Source organism: Silene latifolia, chromosome 5, assembly GCF_048544455.1.
Source record: "Silene latifolia isolate original U9 population chromosome 5, ASM4854445v1, whole genome shotgun sequence".
Classification (NCBI taxonomy): Eukaryota; Viridiplantae; Streptophyta; class Magnoliopsida; order Caryophyllales; family Caryophyllaceae; genus Silene; species Silene latifolia.
The window spans coordinates 13833150-13847776 of record NC_133530.1 but is presented as its reverse complement, the minus strand read 5'-3'; the positions used below and the strand labels follow the sequence as shown (position 1 = coordinate 13847776).

The window sequence follows — 14627 nt, the reverse complement described above, 5'->3', positions numbered from 1 at the left end:
ACACCCACTATTTTCGGTCCATTATGTATAAAATGGACTACCATTTTATTTTTGTCAATTTGTCATTTGTCACACAATATGTCACATGTAGTATGATACATGTTACTAATTAATTAAATGCATATTTATCACATAAATATCATTTTATAAATTAATTAAATTACATTCAACAAATTGACTAGTGATGCTTGATCACTTAAATAAAATGGGTCATACAGTTATAATTCACAACTTCTTGTAATTATAATTAACCATTCATTCTTATCTTTATTGTTTCTCAAACAATAAATAATTTTAGCAACAAAGCATTTTATTACTAAAATAAATCTTATTTAATCCCATTACAATAAGATATCAATATTTTCTTTCTCACAAATCGAATTGTTCAATTTTAAGGAATTAATTAATCAGACGGTATACAACTAATTAACCTTTTCAATTAAGGGAATCGTCCTTTAGGTGTGACCTCAAGGGATCAACTGATCACCACCGTCGCACGACAGTAATGTCAAACTCTAGCCAGCCAATCATTACCGATATGTGTGGACCAGTTGACTATATATATGTAATGTATCATCCCTTCCGTATTATTGAAATGAGATTTAATAATGATATTTAAATCATGTGATCGCACTATTGTTGAGGACACATTTCCCAACAATCTCCCACTTGTCCTCGACAAGTGTGCGTCACCAATTCTCTTGTCCTATTACTATCTCCCACTCAATGCAAGGTGTCTTTCAGGTCGTACTTGCAAGTGATCATATCGAGAGTGGTTTCCTCGATCTGGAGAATAACTGATTGACCGGATTTATCCACTCTGGATACCTTCCGAGCGTGGCCACGCATTTCCAGTTCATTACTCCTCGAGTGGCCCTGAGATATTGTTTTAACCCTGACAAGGGGATGGACAATTCCTATTGCACTCATTCCCTTCGACTAGCCACAGCCATCATAACCCAAAATATGCCCATTTGACCCCATTTACGAAGGTCGTAGTAACACAAATCAAAGTTAATCTGAAATCGTGCCATCTTAGGTGAATAGTCTTTAGTCAAAAGAATCGACTCATTAGAATACTATAGTAGCTCTCGCCACGACCAGGCTATATAAATTGCCCGAACTCTATAAGCGGTCATAAGGCCCGACAAAATGTTCCTAACATGATCACCGCCTATGTGATCGACTAGTCATCTCACATGACTCTATGGCACTTGAACTTGCCATCAATCGCCTCACACTCTAGTCACTTCGAGACGTCACCTCATGCAAGTAACTATGGGCAAATACAATGTTAATCCGTGTTCACTTTAACGGGGTTCAATTGTCTCCACAACCCGTTTGGATGTAACAAAGTATAATAAAAGAGTTTTAAAAATAAAACTCGAACGACAAATGCGATTATCACACATGAATAGTCAATGCCTGATTACTATTTCATGTTCTATAATCTAATTTGATCTTGTACGTAGTTGTTCATTTCAATTCAATTGAAATGACATGACTCATCATGTTTAGCCTTTGAGAATGCTTTGGTTAGTAGGTTTTATCAATTTCTTGCACCTTACTCAACCTCACTACATACTCGTTTTCCTTTGTAATGTATACATTTGCATCACAAAACTTTCTGAGTACGTGTCGAGATCCAATCAAGACATAGGCCTTTTATCCTTAGAATAGCTCCCACTGTTTTCACAGTGTGCGGGACTCATCCTTCTTGCACATCTCATGATCGTAAGTGTACTCAATTTCCGTTATAAATATCTCTCATTGTTCTTTATTGCCTAGAACGATTCTAGAAAATCTACTTCTTAATAAACATTGCCACAATGGTATCTTAACCATCTTAATGTGTTTTGATTATGGTTTTGTCGGAAACCATGCGCAATCTCAATTGTCAATTGTCACTTGTGTAACACCCTTACACAATATTGCATCATAAACACTTTGCATCATAGCCTTAATGCTTCTGCAAGCACTTAAGGGTAATCTTTATAGCTCACTTGGTAAAGATTACTTAAATTCGATTTTGAAAACAATTCATCATACTTAAAGCATATGAAGTGTTATACATCATTTCTTTTTAATTGATTCGCAAAATGCGGAAGCAAATGAAATCAATCAAATATGTTCAATTTAATTGAACTAGTCATGAATCTTATCAACATAAGACTTCTTACTGACTCTAATATCATGTGGATTTATCTTCATAAATCCGGATATTCAAGATGTATTATAATACTCCAAAAGTCTTAAATCATTCCTAATGATCAATATGTCATCCACATATCAGACTAATTAAAATTTTCGTAACTCCCACTAAACTTCATGTATAACCACAACTTCTCGACTTATCGAGAAATATTTTATCACATGATCAAAATGTTGATTCTAACTCATTGATGTCCTACTTAAGACCCTCTCTTAAGTTTCACATTATCTTAGGATTGCAAGAATCTACTAAACTCATGATATGTATTGAATACATTCCTTCTATTGAAGAAGTGGGTTTTAGATTCATTCGCTATGTATTTCATAATATTGAAACACAATCCCTAAGAAGATCCAAATATACTTAAGCATTTCAATTAGTGCAAAACTCTTTGCAACCAATCTTGCTTTGAAATATCTCTTTATTAGTGCAAAACCCTTTGTCACTAATCAAGCCTTTTATTTCGGATTCTCATGGCTCTAAGCCTTGTATTGAGTTGTGACTTAATCACTCTTATGTAAGTCATACGTTCATTACTTTCTAGAAGTAATCAACTTGAATCAAACAATTTCTTTTGTAAGTTATAAGCTCTTTGCTTTCTTAAAAGTAGCATGAATTCATCATTTTTAACAAGTGACGAATTTAACCTCCTAGGTTTTGAAGAAACAATGTCTTACACAAAACGTCTCATGTAGCCAAGAAAAGACCAGTTTCTTGCGACATAACATTCTCTGTGGCTCTTGAATAATTTCTCCCACTCTGTCTTCTAGAAATAAACTTGTATTTTAGAAAGACAGCTTCATGAGCCGCAAACCCGTCGAGCTCGTGATAATTGCAAGGGAAAAATGAGCATTTGTTTCTTGTGAAAACTTACAACCATGGTACCCTTACCATTTCATATCTCATATGATTCGATTTAGTGGAAAAATAATTTAGACAAAAATGATAAAATCCCCAAAAGGATCAAGTAACTCAAAGTAACTTGATTGAAGTCCAAACCATATCGAATAGCGTTTGATCTCTTATCCATCCACACATTATTTCATAATGCGTGCTAAGAGAGATTAACTTGTGATACTATATCACATTTCCTTTGGCTTATATCAAAGTCTTCACTTTGATAATCCCATCACGACTAAATCGTGATTCCTTGAACTCTTTGAAATTCTTCAAAGATTTCTCTATTTACCTTATTAAGTGAACATACTAGCGTCAACTTAAATCGTTGGTAAAAGAAAATGATCAACCTATTTTGGATCGATGATTTACAACCCCGATCTCCTTTTCAACCAAAAAGCACGAGACATCTTGCTTTGAATACAAGATACGCATATACCATTAACAATCTAATGGTTTCAAGAGTACTCGATAACTCTTTGCGTTCATCATTCCAAAATTTAAGGTTTAATCTTGGGTTACCAATTTGAGTCTTACATCATCTTCATGATATATCATTCTAGTTTGGTTTAGAATATAATCACCTTGATGATGGGCTAGCCATACATCAAATCATGGTGTATAGGGTCACAAAAGTGAAAACCTCTTTTGTATCTTAACAAGTTTATATTCTTATTTAGAGTTAATGCACTTAATAGTCATAATTAAGTACAACTTTAAATCCAAAAACTAGATTGAGTACACAATTACTCTATCTCTCGACTTCATTGTTGCTAGTCGTCATATTCTAATCATCCTATGTATCAAACATAATGATGAAAACCACCACCGGTTTCTAATATTGACGGAGTAATACTAGCAAAATTTATGTTTAATCAAATAAACATTTAAAGAAGAAGGTTCAATTAGATGTCCCACAACTAACTTGTTGATTCTTCAATAATTTGGGGTAGTTTCCTTTCTCGTGTCTAACATTTAAGACAATGGAAACTTTATCGGTCGGGTTTGATAGGTTTAGTATCGTCATTCTCAACAACTTTACCTTTAACATTACCTTGTATCAATTCCATTATAATCTTTACTTCTTGAACCTCGTCCTCATCTTAACGGTTTAAGAGAATGCTCCCACTTAATTCAATGAGTCTTTGCTTTGAGAAGCAAAATTGAATTCATGAAGATTCACTCTTCATTTGTTCGTTTTAGTCTTAAAACTTTCATTGAAGTGGTTGCGTTATTTTGGTCAATTACGAATTCTGACAAAACTAATTACCAAAACAATTTATCGCTTCAAGGTACTTAATTCATTTAAGTACATGAAAAATAATCCATTGTAAGTAGATGTGTTAGTCAAGAATCAAAACCTGTTTGATAATGAATAACTTTAATCTATACTCTTAACAAGAGATCCTTAGCAATGGTTCGTTTGAGGTTTTAGAAGCAAATTCAAATTTTGTCTTTAGTTACGATGTTTTAATGGAGATTTGAATCAAAACGAAATGATATCGTATATGAATTGTGGTAAAGAAATAGAACAATATAACAACGGAATAGTGGAAAACTTAACATTTATCGTTTTATTAATACTTGAAAAACAAGTAAAGCATTTACATAGTGACCTCTACCCAACTATGATAAATGATTCCAAGACCCAAATTCATATCGACTTAGGCACGGGGTAGCCGATGAAACCTTCATCAATATAACTCGGTGGATTAACCTTTTAATCGATTCTACTTTTAGAACTCTTGGTCGATAAAATTACTCTAATATTTATCTATAGCCCAAAACACATCAACAAGGGCACGGGGTAGCCGATGAAACCCTCATCAATTACTTTTGTTGAGTTCAATCCAAATTTCGAATAAATGTGTCCATTATCCAAACCCACATTAACTTAGGCACGGGGTAGCCGATGAAACCCTCATCAACATGAATTCGGTGGATTAGACATTTATCACCCACTTCCCCTACGTAACAAGGTTTGTACCCCGGGGTAGCCGAGTGCACTCTCTCGCGAAATAGGTTTTCATGGTTTCTACTATTTGGTAAGGCTATGTCTCAATTGTTTGTTTTAGCGAGAGGTCATGTCAATTTATTATCTATCACGTTTTAAGTGAACTAAAGCGGTGAACTATGATAATTCTAATTGACACGGTCGATAAACTCGATAAAAAAAAAAAAAAAAAAAAAAAAAAAAAGGGGATGCATGTTTAGTTATGGCGATTTAGCGATGCATGCGACATAAAATAAAATGCAAGCATAAAAATAAATAAATCCTAGTATGGCCTTTCCTAAAAAAGAAAAACTATTAACCTATTACACATTCGGAAACCAACTCCATTGGTCCCTTGAACTTCGGTTGTGGCACGCATCTCTAGGTAACACCGTCTTTATGTATCGCCATTCTTGAAGAAATCCATCTTTTGGAACTCCGGAATGAATAAAATTACATAATAAATTACATAATTTCCTATTATACATTTGTAACTTAAAATAAAATAAATCTATTAAATTACAAAACGGTGATACGAGATCACAATAAAAATTACAACCGAATCGGTATTCCCATACATTTCGGGAAATACCAATTAAAATCTAAGGCCATACTAAGTAAAATTACATAATTCAAAATTACATAAATTAAAATTATGACAATCATAAAGAAAAATGCATCATTATAATATGTATGAACATGCTCAATTTTATGCTAAATCGCCTTTAATTAGCCAATATCGTATATTACTCGGTTTTTACGGTTTGCGTGATTTCAACATTTTATAATCACAAAAATACATAAACTCATATTTATGCATAAGTTAATTACCCTAACCTCTTAGGACTCAAAATATAGTCTTCACTAATAATTTGACCATAATTAACCTTTATTTACAAAATTGTTCATAAATGGACCAAAAATTACAAAAATAAGCTATTAAACTTCAAATAAATTACAAAAAATTCAAATAAATTCAAAATTTGAAATTTAAACTCATGAACATTCTGGAAAAATTCCATGACACTCATAATGTTCAAAATCTTAGGTTAAAAATTTCGAAATTTTTCGGGAAAAACAATGTTGCGGTTTATCGATTTATAATAAAATAATCATAAAAACATGGAAAAATTATTTTCACTAAATTTTCAATTTTAGATCTGAAAAAGATAATAAAATGCAACATTAGACGTTTTTCCTAAGTCATAGATTATGTTTTATTAATTTTCACTAATAATGTCACTATTTATGCTATTTTTCTTCAAAAATTCATAAATCATGCTAAAAGACTTCTTTATAGCCAATTATTTTACACACATCTTGTAAAATTGCATGTGACAACATATTAATTTTCTATGACCAGATTCGAAATTTAACTCATATTAACCTATTTTTCTCTTAAATCCGTATTTAATAATGAAAAATTCATTTTTCGAGCATAACAAGTCCAAAAATTATGAAAATTTACAGGTTATCTCAAAATAATATATGTAACAACATATCCAAAAACCAACTTAAAATTCGAAGTATAGCTAATTTTCGACCAAAAATGACATTTTTACTCATAAAATCACATTTAAATGTCATTATAGAGAAATATGAACAATAAAAATCCGAAAAAAATTAACCAAAATATCCTAAAACATTTTAGGACCAGAAATATTAACATGCATGGATTAATTTAGTGATATCTCATAATAACACAAATTTTACAAGTTTTATTTGTTATTCTTATAACTTGGAAAAACTTTTAACCAATTTGCATGCAAACAACCGTGGCTCATGATACCGATTGAAGGAAATGTAGATCTATATACATACTAACATACTCATATATGTTAAAATTAATTTGTCATAAAATTAAATGTGGATTTTATGCATGCAAACATTAATAAAATAAGATAAGAAAACATTTTCTCACCATAAAGATTTCGGTCATAATGGGCACTAACAAGATCTCCTTCTTGTTAGTTCTTGAGCTTTCCATTAATGGATGAACATTCTTGACTTCAAATTAGAAGCCCTCCAATTAGTAGCACCCAAGACAATCCCTTAATCCCACAAATAAACATGTACTAGATGTTTGTATTGTAGTTTACCTTAAAATCTATTACTAATACTCATATACTACTTCTAGTAATCTTAGTAATTTATATGAACAATTTAGATTAAAATCTCATCCTTTTTGATGAAGATGGAAGAGAGAGAAGAGAGGAAATTCTACATGAACATCTTGCATGTTTTATGAATGGTAGTATTTTAAGAAAAATAAAGCAACCAACACTACTCAATTAAGAGTGTGTGTGCCGCCCAACTCTAGCCCAAAGGAGCATCATTGCTTTTCTTTTTCTCTTATCAAAAATATAGGTGTGTAAGAAAGTGGAGTAGGTTGTAAGGCTAGTCAAGAGTAGTCATCATGATGTTTATTTTATCAAATAAAATAAAACAACCAAAACCCACTAACACACCCACTATTTTCGGTCCATTATGTATAAAATGGACTACCATTTTATTTTTGTCAATTTGTCATTTGTCACACAATATGTCACATGTAGTATGATACATGTTACTAATTAATTAAATGCATATTTATCACATAAATATCATTTTATAAATTAATTAAATTACATTCAACAAATTGACTAGTGATGCTTGATCACTTAAATAAAATGGGTCATACAGTTATAATTCACAACTTCTTGTAATTATAATTAACCATTCATTCTTATCTTTATTGTTTCTCAAACAATAAATAATTTTAGCAACAAAGCATTTTATTACTAAAATAAATCTTATTTAATCCCATTACAATAAGATATCAATATTCTCTTTCTCACAAATCGAATTGTTCAATTTTAAGGAATTAATTAATCTGTATCGGTATACAACTAATTAACCTTTTCAATTAAGGGAATCGTCCTTTAGGTGTGACCTCAAGGGATCAATCGATCACCACCGTCAAGACGACAAAGAATAATGTCAAACTCTAGCCAACCAATCATTACCGATATGTGTGGACCAGTTGACTATATATATGTAATGTATCATCCCTTCCGTATTATTGAAATGAGATTTAATAATGATATTTAAATCATGTGATCGCACTATTGTTGAGGACACATTTCCCAACACCCCTTCCTTGCCTGTATTGTTGAAAGGCGAAGGACTTGTTCCTTCTCCACAAGACAGTCAACAGCAGTGTGGCCATCATTACTTCCATATCTTTCACATGAAACGGTCTCTCCTCTAGTAAGAACATGGACCGTCTGAGGTTCCCCAGCTGCTTGTAACTCCAACTTGTCAAATCTAGCATTCATGGTTTCCAGCTGAGCCACAACCTGCTTATCTATCGCATGAACTGTCCTTATACTATCCCTCGGGTTTCCATACTCAGCACTGTGATTCGCCATCTCTTCAATAAGGGACCATCCCTTATCATCATCTGTATTCTCCTGGAATCTACCACTAGATGACGCATCAAGTATGGCTCTGTGGTCGTCATACAGTCCATTGTAGAACTGATTAGCTATGAACCATGGGTCAAAGCCATGATGAGGAATAGACCTCACCAATTTCTTGAATCGTGACCACGCCTCATATAAACTCTCATCGGGATTCTGTCTGAAACTAGTAATCTTGGCCCTCAGTAGATTGGTGCGCTGTGGAGGGAATTATCTCTTGTAAAAGGCAAGAACAAGAGACTCCCAATCTGTAACCCCATCACCGTGCGGTCCAAGTCGATCGACCACTCCTGGCCGAGTCGATCAAAGAGAAAGGAAATAGAACCTCCTTAATCTTGTCTTGAGTTACCCCCTTAGTGGCGGGGATAGTAGAACAGTAATCGGTGAAGGTCTTCATGTGCTTCCTCGGATCTTCACCTGCCACACCTCTATAAAGGTTTCTCTCCACCAGATTTATGTAAGAAGGACGGATGTCAAATGTATTCCCATCCTCCGTCTGAAGATTGAAACCCTTTGGAATTGAGGTGGCTGATAAGTATAATTTTAGTGTCATTATACCCCATATTTAATCCTTTATTACGACTCAATTTTGTATGCTTTATTGATAAATAGCTCATTTATTAGTTTTATTAGTTAACTAGTAATTATTTATTTTAATTATAAACAATATGAATAATGATTATTTGCTACCGTTTTGTTTTTGTTTTAATCTTTGTAGGTACCTAGTTGATTAAAGACGGAATAGATAAAGCGGATGTTGACTATGAGTCAAATCTATTTGAGACAAGGTCAGCACTTTGACCTTGACATTGGCAGAATTAATTGAACAAGGCCACACCAATTCATCATCATCGCACCACCATTCATCACCATTTAAGCATGTTCATCATTCCCCCTGCCTTCATCGTTCACCATTAACATCAACAATCCGAGCTCCATCTCCATTAAACCTGCAACAACAACAATGGCAGCAACCACATTCACCATTTTCACCCACCATTCCCATTGTTCCTGCACTTCACCTCCTTCACCATTAACAAACCACCATTTCATCAGTCCGACCTACAAGCAACAACTCCGTCATAGACGAGCAAAGAATCAACCGAAAGCGGCCCATCATCAAGCATGAACTCGGGATCGAAACCGAGTTAATTGGAATAGAAGCAATCGTTCTCTGAGTCGGGTCACCGGCTGCCGCCTACCCAACCGGCTGGGAATACGCAAAGAATTGACTCCATTTTCCGAGAGAACTCCCAGCCGGCCTTGTCACCGGTGGCAGCCCACCGGCTCGCAACACCCACAAAACGCAAATCGTGCTCCTAGACGGGTGACCGTCTGCCGCCCCCCAACCGGCTGGGAATACACTGATTTTCACCTCAAGTTTCCGGAGACTCCCAGCCGGTGTCAACCCCCGGCGGCCGGTGGACCTACTGGGCATCACTTTTGGCGTGTTTCAGATCCCGTTTCTTCCTTCTTGTTTTCTTTTTTATTTCTGTTTTGTACTCCGTATAAAACAATCCCCTTCCCCTTTTTTGTGTTTTTGTTGAGTCGGTTATTTGGGTCATAGTGGGAGATTAATATTATTATTATTATTAGATTATATTTTAATATTATTATTATTAGTAGTAATTAGTAGATTAGTACAAGTGGTATATAAAGACCACATTAGACCTTACACATTACCATACCTTGGAATTAAATTAGACTAGTTCATCTTATTCTCTCTCAATATTGTAAAACCCTCATATTTCCTCTCTTATTTTCATTCAATAAAAAGTTGTTATCTTTCTTTAATTATTAGTTTAATTCTTCTTTTGTTCATTCAAGTTCTTCTCTTTTCATTAGTTTACAATTAGTAATTTTGGGTTGTATTTGGAGAATTGAAGAATCCTTCCATATTTCAATCCAAGTTCCTTTCTTTGCTATTGAGTGGGTATAATTTCTCTTCCTAATTTCATTTGTTTACATTTATTTTTCTTTCAAGTTTAATCTTAATTGTTTATGTTAGATTGTTGTTATTCTCTCTCTTGTTCATCTTTTCTCTTCTCACCATTGTTGTTTACAAGATTGAATCTTTGATTTCTCATGTTAAAGATTGAGTCTTTGAGTTTATTGAGTTAAAGTTTGTGCCTTTAGTTTAATCTTCATTGTCTCTTGAATTAAATTGTCTTTCCTTATAATTTAAGTTGGATTGTTGCATGATTAGTAATAAAATTTGTACTTCCATTATGATTATGCATAAAGATTCCATCTTTATTGTCTCTCTTGCAATTAGGAACATGATTAGTGAGTAGTCTTCTACTAGGACTCGGTTTGACCCGACATGAGTAGTTTCACTAATTGAATCTCATAAAGGCTAATTATTTGGGGAAATTGGTGAGGGTAGTTTAGAGGATTGACTTGACTTATGGATCGATTTTGGGTAGTGTCGACTTGTAACCCTTGTCCACCAACGAGAGTTGGTTAGGTTGGGAATCGGGTACCCGGAATTTGGTCTTATCGCTAACCTTAGTTGAGACCGAAAGGGAGAACTAAGGGAGGGTGCCTCTAGACTAGCGTTTGAAATCGACCCTCGAGAGAGGGAGTGGGATGACCCGGAATACGATGGGGGCTTAATGACCTTGACCAAGTTCTTGACCTCCTCGGAATTGTGCATGATTTTGGGGTAGTTGAGTGTTGAGTTAGGGATTCCTACCTTCGAACCCGAGAGGGGGGTTGGTGGGTAGTGCTAGTGTCTTACTTCGAACCCGAGAGGGGGGTCTTAGGCGAATTAGAGCCATCTCCTCCTTACTTGTCTACCCGAGTGATTAGCCTAGGGAATTAATTGTGTGAAGTTATGAATTGTTGTGGGAGGACCGAGTTCTAGGCCTTTATGATTCACGTAGCTAACTTATAATCTAAGACAAAACTAGTACTCAATCCTTGATCTCCTTGTGGTTCGACCTCGACTACCCTACTACATTAGTTGAGTTAATTTGTTTGATCGGGTACGACGACCTCTACCCGCATATCAAAATGGCGCCGTTGCCGGGGAGCATTGGCATGATATTAGTTGTTTTGTTCTAGTTTAGACTAGGTCTTTCTTTGTTACTAATCCCTTTGTTGAGTAAGTGGAAGGTGTTTTAGAAGAACCAACAATGGCCGCGGTTCCTATGAGGGATAATTTGGCTCCGAAGAAGGTGGTGAATCCAAGTATTGTCAAGCCACCTATTCAAGCCAATAACTTTGATGTGAAGGCTACTTTGTTGCAACTAGTCCAAGGAAACCAATTCGGAGGGGGAACCACCGAAAACCCCAATGAACATCTTAATGAATTCTTGGATAGTTGTGACATGTTTAAAGCAAATGGAGTGTCGGAGGAGGCAATCCGCCTTAGGCTCTTTCCTTATTCTTTGAGGGGGAGTGCTAAGGAATGGTTGAAGAGTTGTGAGCCCGATTCATTTAGAACTTGGAATGATGTCTCCAAGGCCTTCTTGAACAAGTACTTTCCACCACAAAGGACCGCAAGAATCAAGAGTGAGCTCCAAGGCTTCACCCAACATGATGATGAGACCCTTTACGAGGCATGGGAAAGGTATAAGGGACTCCAAAGGTTGTGTCCTCACCACGGGATCGGAGATGATGAGTTGATCAACAACTTTTATGAGGGGTTGAGCAATGAAATGAAAATGAACCTAGATTCCGGCTCGGGAAAGGGGGCATTAGACAAAATTGATCACAAGACGGCTAAGGAGCTTATAGAAGAGATGGCATCCCGTACTTTTCATTGGAATAATGATCGCCACAAGAGGAAAGGGAAGTCCAATGTGGAATCAACAAACAATGTGGAAGTCAAGGGATTGATAGAGGAACTCAAGCAACAAGTTGCTTTGTTGAACTCTAGTAACACCTCAAGAAAATCTTCATCAAATTGGTCTCAAATGTATTGTTGTGAGATTTGTGGAGATCAAGGGCATCCACCAAATGAATGTCCTTTGATGATGGGAGAGGCAAATTGTATGGAGCAAGTGAATGGAGTGTGGGAATCAATTCCGGCTAGACAAGCATTCAACAACAATCAATACCATCCCGGAATGAGAGTCCACCCAAATTTTTCTCATGGCTCACAAAATGTCCAAAACCCCACTTTCCAACAAAATCCACAATTTACACCAAATTTCCAAGCCCAAAAGCAAAATACCACCTTTCAACCAAGACCACAATTCCAACCACTCAATCAACCAATCAACCCACCATTTCAACAAAATTCCCAACAATTCCAACAAACTTCTCAACCCTTTCAACAATCCACCCAACCAAAGTCAAATGTGGAGCTCATGATAGAGCAATTAATGAGTTCTCAAACCCAATTCATCACTCATTCCAACCAAATGCAAGAGGAGGCAACATCCTCTATCAACCAACTAAGGACTCAAATGCAAGCCTCCCAAAGAATGACGGATAATCAAATCTCTCAATTGGCTTCTCAAATAAGTCAATTTCAAGCCTCGAATGGAAAATTTCCGGGTAAAACCGAGACCATTAATGCTATACATTTGAGGAGTGGTAGGGAGTTGGAAGATCGGGTGTTCGTAAAGAGGAAAAAGAGTCGCAAACCGGAAGTTGTGGTTGAACCACCAAAAGTGGTTGAAGATGATCTTGTAGAGGTTGTTGTAGAGACTCCCATGCTTGTTGATGAGTCCACCAAGGTTTTTGATGAACCCACCAAGGTTGTTGAGGAACCCAAGCAACAAGTCGTGAGACCATATGTGCCACCAATCCCTTTCCCTCAAAGGTTGGCAAGAGCAAAGCTTGAGCAAAAGTATGGAAAATTCATGCACATGATGAAAGGTGTGAACATCACCATGCCTTTTATTGATGCCATCAAGGAGATACCCGCATATGGAAAATTCTTGAAGGAGTTGATTTCCAACAAAAATTCATTGGGTCCAACTACCATGGTCAATTTATCACAAGAATGTAGTGCTATCCTATTGCACAAGATGCCACCAAAGCTTGAAGATCCGGGTAGTTTTTCCATACCATGCACAATTGGGACCGTTCATATTGAGAGAGCCTTGTGTGACTTGGGGGCAAGCATTAGCCTCATGCCTCTCAATATCTTCAAGAAATTGAAGGGTTTTGAACTTTCACCTACAAGAGTATCTTTGCAACTTGCGGATAGATCGGTGAGGTATCCAATTGGCCTTGTGGAAGATGTACCACTCAAAGTGGGAAAGCTTGTGATACCTTGCGACTTCTATGTAATGGATATTCCCGAGGATTCCAAAATTCCAATCATCCTAGGGCGCCCATGCCTTGCTACCGGGGGTGCAATGATTGATGTTAAGAATGGGAAGTTTTCCCTTCAAGTTGGTGATGACAAGATGGAATTCTCGTTGGAAAAATCCATGAAATCTTCTTCTATAAGTGACTCTTGTTGTAGAGTGGATTTGTTGGAGGATTGCTTGAATGAGCATAATCTTGAGCTTTCATATTTGGACCCATTTGAAGTTTGTCAAACCAAGGAGGGGGATGGAGTTGATGATGTGTTGGGAGTTGATGTGAAGGAAGACTTGGGTAAAGATGACTCAAAAGAAGATGTATTTGAAGACCAAATTAATGATGAGATTGAATCATTCTTGAACTCCCCGGATTCATTTAATCTAAGCCCTTTAGAAGATGCACCTTGGTTGGATAACTCTTCAAGTGATTGGGAAGCTCAAATTGATGCCTTGGAGGCGGCCCTCAATGGAAATAGTTCGGTTCAAAAGGAGAGTCAAGAAAATGGGGATAAAAATGACATCATCATGAACCTCAATGTTGAGAAGTTGACTCCTCCACCTACTATTCCCAACCAATTTCCTTACCTTGGTGACCAAGAAGAGGGTTGTCCAACAAGTGAAACTTATGAGATTCTGTTCCTCCTACCACCTAACTACCATTCCAAGTTTAAGGGGTCTAACTATCAAAGAGACCCAAGAAAGGGAGCCAAGGAGGGTAAGAGGAACTATGAAAAGAAGTGTTGGAAAAGAAGATGGTTGTGGTATGCTATAGCTTGGTGCTATTTGTGCTTGTTTGAGGC

At 36.0% G+C, this 14627-nt stretch overlaps 2 non-coding genes across 2 annotated transcripts; one reads left to right on the top strand and one right to left on the bottom strand.

The window, feature by feature from the left end:
- The first annotated feature begins 8645 nt into the window (after positions 1 to 8645).
- Positions 8646 to 8752, top strand: LOC141658229 (small nucleolar RNA R71). Its single transcript, XR_012549126.1, has one exon. It is a non-coding gene; the product is annotated as a small nucleolar RNA R71 (small nucleolar RNA).
- Positions 8753 to 12069: 3317 nt separating this feature from the next.
- Positions 12070 to 12176, bottom strand: LOC141658241 (small nucleolar RNA R71). Its single transcript, XR_012549138.1, has one exon. It is a non-coding gene; the product is annotated as a small nucleolar RNA R71 (small nucleolar RNA).
- Between the last annotated feature and the right edge of the window lie 2451 nt (positions 12177 to 14627).